This window comes from Erinaceus europaeus, chromosome 10 (genome assembly GCF_950295315.1).
Source record: "Erinaceus europaeus chromosome 10, mEriEur2.1, whole genome shotgun sequence".
Taxonomy (NCBI): Eukaryota; Metazoa; Chordata; class Mammalia; order Eulipotyphla; family Erinaceidae; genus Erinaceus; species Erinaceus europaeus.
Genome location: NC_080171.1, coordinates 78,007,145 through 78,013,144, shown reverse-complemented (window position 1 = coordinate 78,013,144; position 6,000 = coordinate 78,007,145). Strand labels below are relative to the sequence as shown.

The 6,000-nt window shown below is 56.3% G+C and overlaps 1 protein-coding gene across 2 annotated transcripts in view; it reads left to right on the top strand.

The window, feature by feature from the left end:
- The first annotated feature begins 1,534 nt into the window (after positions 1-1,534).
- PERM1 (PPARGC1 and ESRR induced regulator, muscle 1) overlaps positions 1,535-6,000 on the top strand; it is a 42,208-nt gene continuing 37,742 nt past the window's right edge. The window contains exon 1 of one of the 2 annotated variants that reach the window (XM_060199821.1): positions 1,535-1,677. The gene's annotated coding sequence lies outside the window, so the exon portion shown is untranslated. The other variant, XM_060199817.1, reaches the window with a different exon arrangement.

The window sequence follows — 6,000 nt, the reverse complement described above, 5'->3', positions numbered from 1 at the left end:
AGCAGGTCTAAAGGCATCTTTATCTCCCTCTGCTCAATTTCTGCCTGTCCTATCTAATTAATAAAAAATAAAGAAAAGGAGGAAAAGGGAGTCGGGAGGTGGCCAGCAGGTTAAGTGCACGTGGTGAAAAGCGCAGGGACCGGCGTAAGGATCCCGGTTCGAGCCCCCGGCTCCCCACCTGCAGGGGAGTCACTTCACAAGTTGTGAAGTAGGTCTGCAGGTGTCTGTCTTTCCCCCTCTCTGTCTTCCCCTCCTCTCTCCATTTCTCTCTGTCCTATCCAACAACTACGGCATCAACAACAACAATAATAACTACAACAATATAAAAACAACAAGGGCAACGAAAGGGAATAATATCAAAAAAAAAAAGAAAAGGAGGAAAAAAGGAAAAATGGCCACTGGGAGTGGTAGATTTGTGGTCCTGGCACTGAGCCCCAGCAATAACCCTGGTGGCAATTAAAAAAAAAGTCATTATAACAATAAAAAATAAAAATATTATGCCCACTGTGCAGAAAAGGAAGCCAATATCGGGCATTCAGGGGGGACAGGCCTCAGACAGGAGGCACAGCGGGTCTCCTCTAACAGTTAGCGAGGGGAAGCATAGGCCCAGTGGTGGCCTTCAGATCTCTCCGGGACAGCTACAGATTTCAGACCAAGCTAGAGGGGCTGTGCTAGCGGCCGGCGGCCGCTGGGGACACCGCGGAGTTCCAGAGTATCCGCGGCTGTGCAGGCGGCGGTGAGGGAGTTGGGGGCAGGGGGGTGGGTGGGGGGCTGGCCTCTGCCTGGCAGCAGGACAAGGCAGTTACTGGGCCACCGGGCCACTCAGCGCTCCCAGGACTTTCTGAGCTTGCAGGGTCTAGTGGGCAAGTGCCAGCGGTTTCCGGCATTTTGACTCAGGGGCCTTGTGAAAGTGCCTTCTCCCTAGCCTCCTGCCTTGACCACACAACCCCTGTCCAGAGTTTACCCACTACTTCCTTACACCCTGTGACTGCTTTGTTGATTTCTTTCACATTAGATATGAGCCTCCACACAGGCCAGACCCACTCTGGGGTTAGGGGGACATCTGTGGAGTGGATTCACAATGGACGGGGACAACGACTAAGAGGCCTAAACACCACAGTTGAGCTCAGAATGGAAACCATATCAAATACGACAACCAAAGCTCAGACCCGTTTATCCTGGGGTGCCACTTCACAATAGCTGGACTGACACGGGGGGGGGGGGGGCGGTTCCGGAGGCTGAGTGCAGCAGGTGCACGTGGGGTCTGGGCCAGAGGTCCTGCACTGGGCGGCGTGGGTGGGGGACGGGCAGGGAAGGGAGGGGGAGGCAGGGCTCTGACGGGTATACTCCCTCCCCCAGATACCCCGCTGAGGGTGCTCGGACCCCGGTGGCGCGGTTTGCCCACCTCACTCGGGGTTGGGGAGTGGCGTCCTGGTCTTTGTAGGCATCTGGAGGCGATTTAACTGCCGGCCAGCAGAGGGTGCTCGCGGGGGGCACGGCCATTGGCCGGGAGTGTGGGAAAGCGCGCCGAGCGGAGTTCACACGCCCAGCCCACCGATGGTAATAGGACCCCGCGGACCCCGGCAGAGCCCGCCTGCAAGCCGCGGGGCGCAACACCCCAGCCCGGCGGGGCTCAGAACCGCTAGCAATCCCCGGGCTGCGACGGAGCACGCAAAGGTGGGGCAACAGGGACGCGGGGCCCCCAGGTCCGCAGGCGCCGAACAACGCAGAAAAAGGGCTCGTGAGGGGCAATGGTGGGGCGAGAGGGGCCCGCGGCGGGTGTCACCGGGGTGTCACCACCCTGCACCCTGCCCTAAATGCAGAGCTCCCTTCGCCGAAGCGGGCGCGCGGGAGCTGGCGGCCGGGCACCATTGGGCAGCTGACAGGTGAGCGCGGGCGGGGTGGGGACGCCGTAGCCACCGAGCCCCGTCCCCCGTCCCTCAATGGGAGTCCCGACCCGGACGCCAGGGCCCGCACCGCGGGGACTGCTGCCAACGCCCCGCCGACGTGGAGCGCTTCCCGGCGGCCACCAGTACGCCCCCGACGGGCAGCCCCTTCTGTCCCGCCACCAGGCAGGGGAGACAGCATGGTGGTTATGCAAAGGACTTTCCCTGCTGAGGCTCCAAGGTCCCAGCAGCATCGTGAGCCAGAGCTGAGCACGACTCTCGGGGGAGGGGGAGGGGGAGGGGTGGGAGAGGAGAGGGGGGAGGAGAGGAGGAGTCTGGGACTTAGCTGGGGGGCGGGGCTACGGCGCAGTGGTCCCCCAGGCTCTGTCCCCGCACCCTTCCCCTCTGCTAGATTTGCAGTTGCACAGGCTGGGGCCAGTCTCCCATCTCTGCTTGGAAGCCAGTGTCCCGTCCCCCCTTATGTGCAGGGTGTGAGAGTCCCTCGGGTCCTTCAAAGAGGAAGGTGAAAAGTGGGCTTTTTAAAAAAGATCTATTTTAATTATTGCATGTGGGAGTTTCATGCCAGACAGAGAGCGGGAAGCCAGGCCACCACTTGATGTTGCTGGATGCTCAGGCACTTACATCGGGTATTCCACCACTTACCGCTGCCCTCTGCCTTGAGTCTCCGAGCTTTCCACAATGTTCTCCAGTGCCAGGAAGGGCAAGCAGCGATCTGGGCCGACACCTACCTGTTGTCTGTGCCTGGGGACGCCTGGAGGCCTGGGTACACTCTCCCCCACAGCCCTGTCCTCCTGCGGTGCCCTCCCTTTTCCTTCCTGGGAGGGGAAGCCCCCACACCCAGGAGTACACCCAAGAGCTTACCGGGTTGGCCCTACAGTGTTAGGCAGCTAGGGCATCACTCTGCCCTGGTCACTATCCTGAAGAGCCAGTGCCCAGTGTCCCCAGCTGCTGTGTGTGGGTGTGTGTGTGTGCCTACTTGCTCCAGGTGTGCTGAGACTGGAATGTCTTATGCTAAGCCCTCCTGAAACTAAACCAAGATAGTTTCCCAGCTGTGACCAAGTTCATCAGATGGTTGTCCTGTGCCCATGTGCCCAGCACCTAGCAAGGAGGGGCAGAGGAAGGAGGGGGGATCATACCAGGCGATCTGTTCTAGCTGTCTGTATTGGGGCCACAAGTCCTACCCTTGTCTTACTTCCTGTCCCCCTGCCCCTGGCCTCCTTCCCCTGTTTTCCTGTTCCCTGTCTTCCTGCCCCCTGCCTTCCTTGTTTCCTGTCCTGCAGCCCCTGGCCTACTGTCCCTTGTCTCACTTCCTGTCCCCTTGCCCCTGGCCTACTGTCGCCTAGACTTCCTTGCTTTCTGGTCACTTGTCCTCTGCACTGGCCAAAGGAATTTTTCCAGTGAGGCCCCTAAACAGCCTTCTAGGAATCCTCAGATTATGGGACATAACATAAATGCCTTGATATGTCCTTATATACTTAGCTCCCCCTGAAATCCTATGCCCACTTTCCTGCCTGAGGCAGCCCCTCCTCCCCACTCCTGTATTGAGGTCCAACCAACCTGCCCCATCCACACTTGCCTAATTAGCTTGTGTGAATGAAAGACTGGAGTGCAGCTGGGAGATGACTCAGCAGGAGGAGCACAAGACCTGAAGCTCTCAGTTCTATCCTGGAGCCACATGCCTTAGAGTGGTGTTCTGGCTTCTCTTTCTCTCAAGACTGTCTCATATGAAATAAAGACAATTATTTATTTTTAATTGAAAGGCTGATGGGGTTGGCTTGGGGCAGTGGCACACCCAGTAGGATGTATATATATATATTACCTTTGCATGATGACCTACGTTCAAGCTCTGGGCCTGCACCTTCAGGGAAGAAGTTCCACAAGCAGTGAAACAGAACTTCAGGTACCCGCCCCCCTGCCCCGTGTCTGTCTATCTTTCACCTCTGACAAAAGAAACTGCCACCAGGAATGGTGGAGTCTGGCAGGCACAAAGCCCCAGTGATAACTCTGATGGCAAGAAAAAAAAAAGGAGAGTTCTGGGCAGGAGTCCCCCATAGGTTACAGTAGGGGGATGTGAGGCAGCACAACTCAGGCTGGGACTATCCTTCTTCTCCTTCTCCTTCTCCTTCTCCTTCTTCTCCTCCTCCTCCTCCTCCTCCTCCTTCACCTCCTCCTCCTTCTTCTCCTTCTCCTTCTGCTTCTCCTTCTCCTTCTGCTTCTCCTTCTCCTTCTCCTTCTCCTCCTCCTCCTCCTCCTCCTCCTCCTTCACCTTCTCCTCCTCCTTCTTCTCCTTCTCCTCCTTCTTCTGCTTCTCCTTCTCCTTCTGCTTCTCCTTCTCCTTCTCTTTCTCCTCCTCCTCCTCCTCCTCCTTCACCTCCTCCTCCTCCTTCTTCTCCTTCTCCTCCTTCTTCTGCTTCTCCTTCTCCTTCTGCTTCTCCTTCTCTTTCTCCTCCTCCTCCTCCTCCTTCTCCTTCTCCTTCTCCTCCTTCTTTAAAATATGTTTTATTTATTTATTAATGAGAGGGATAGGAAGAGAAAGAAAGGACCAGACATCACTCTGGTATATGTATTGCCCAGGATGGAACTCAAAACCTCATGTTTGAGAGTTCTTTGTCCATTGCACCACCTCCCAGACCACCTGCCCCTCTTCTTCAGAGGGTATACTGGGGATGCCCTAGAAGGGCTGCCTTTGCTTAGCAGTTGTAGAAGGGACGTGCTTTTCCCCTCATCCCTCCTGGAACCTATTTGTCCAGCGGCATCTACTTTTGCCTGGCCCACCCTTCCAGTGTTTTCTATAGACCCTGCTAGGGACAGCTGTGGTCCAAATCAAGACTGCTCAGGCTGTCTCTCCCATCTTAACTGCCCTCCCCACCTCTGTTTCTTTCTCCTCACCTCAGGTGCCTCCTGGGGTGTGTCTGTTTTTGCCTGGGCCAGGCAGTGTGAGGTGCTAGGATGGGTGGCAGCAGAAATATGGGTCTCTTTCTCGATGGGGAGCCCATGTCTCACCCATCTTTGACTGCTTCCAGCACAGTCCCTGGGTAGGACCGAGGTTCTGTCCAGTTCCCTGGCTTCCTGTACCCAGTCAGCCAGCCATCTTTCTGTAATGGCATGGAGCATTCTGGCTCTGGGTCTGCCCACTGGCCTTGGGACCAAGAAGTAACAGGAACCAGAGGCTCTGAAGTCAGGAAGAGAAGGCTCCGGGGTGGGGCCAGGAAGCTGGACTGACCTTAACCTGCATTGCCAGAGCCTGGCCGCCTGCTGTGGGTGCCTGAGCCTCAGCCCTGGTGTCCTAGCTCCAGCACACTCCTTTTCTGTGCTGGGAGTTGGGTCCAGAGATTCTCCCATCCCTGGAGCCTGGACCCCTAGGGCCTCAGCCCATCTTGGGGTGCATTCACTGGCAAGGAAGCACGCAACCATGAGCACACAGGGCTGGCTTCTGCCACAAGAAGGCCCTGCAGGTGTGCCCCACTGACTCCCATCATCTTCCACAAAGGACAGCTATCCTGGCTACAGGGAGGATGTGGGAGTTGTACCCATGGGCTTCTGCCAATGGCAGTGAGAATGAGCTTCATTGTAGAACCACAAACCTGGAGTCCAGAGATGGCTCATCCACAGGCACTCCATCTTTACCACATGCCAGGACCCCCCACCACCATACAGAGAACCATGCAAAGGGTAAGCTTCATGAGTAGTAGAGCCATGCTGTGGTGTCTTTCCTCTCTCTCAACCTGTCTCTCATTTCTAACTTAAAAAAAAAAAAATCAAAAGTTGTTCTGGGAGCAGCAGAACTGCACTGGCACAAAGCCTGGATGAAACTCTGGGGGCCAGAAGGAGGAAGAGTGGGAGGAGTCCCAGCCCTGCCCAGCCTTTAGATATGACCCCAGTGCCCTGGCCAGCCTCTCACCAGCAACCTTATGTGAGACTAAGTCCAACCACCACAGCAGCTGCCACATCCTGTCCCTCAAAATTGTAATAGCAGGGTGGAGGGTAGATAGCATAATGGTTATGCAAACAGACTGTCATGCTTGAGGCTCCAGAGTCCCAGGTTCAATCCCCCACACCACCACAAGCTAGAGCTGAGCAGTGCTCTGGTAAA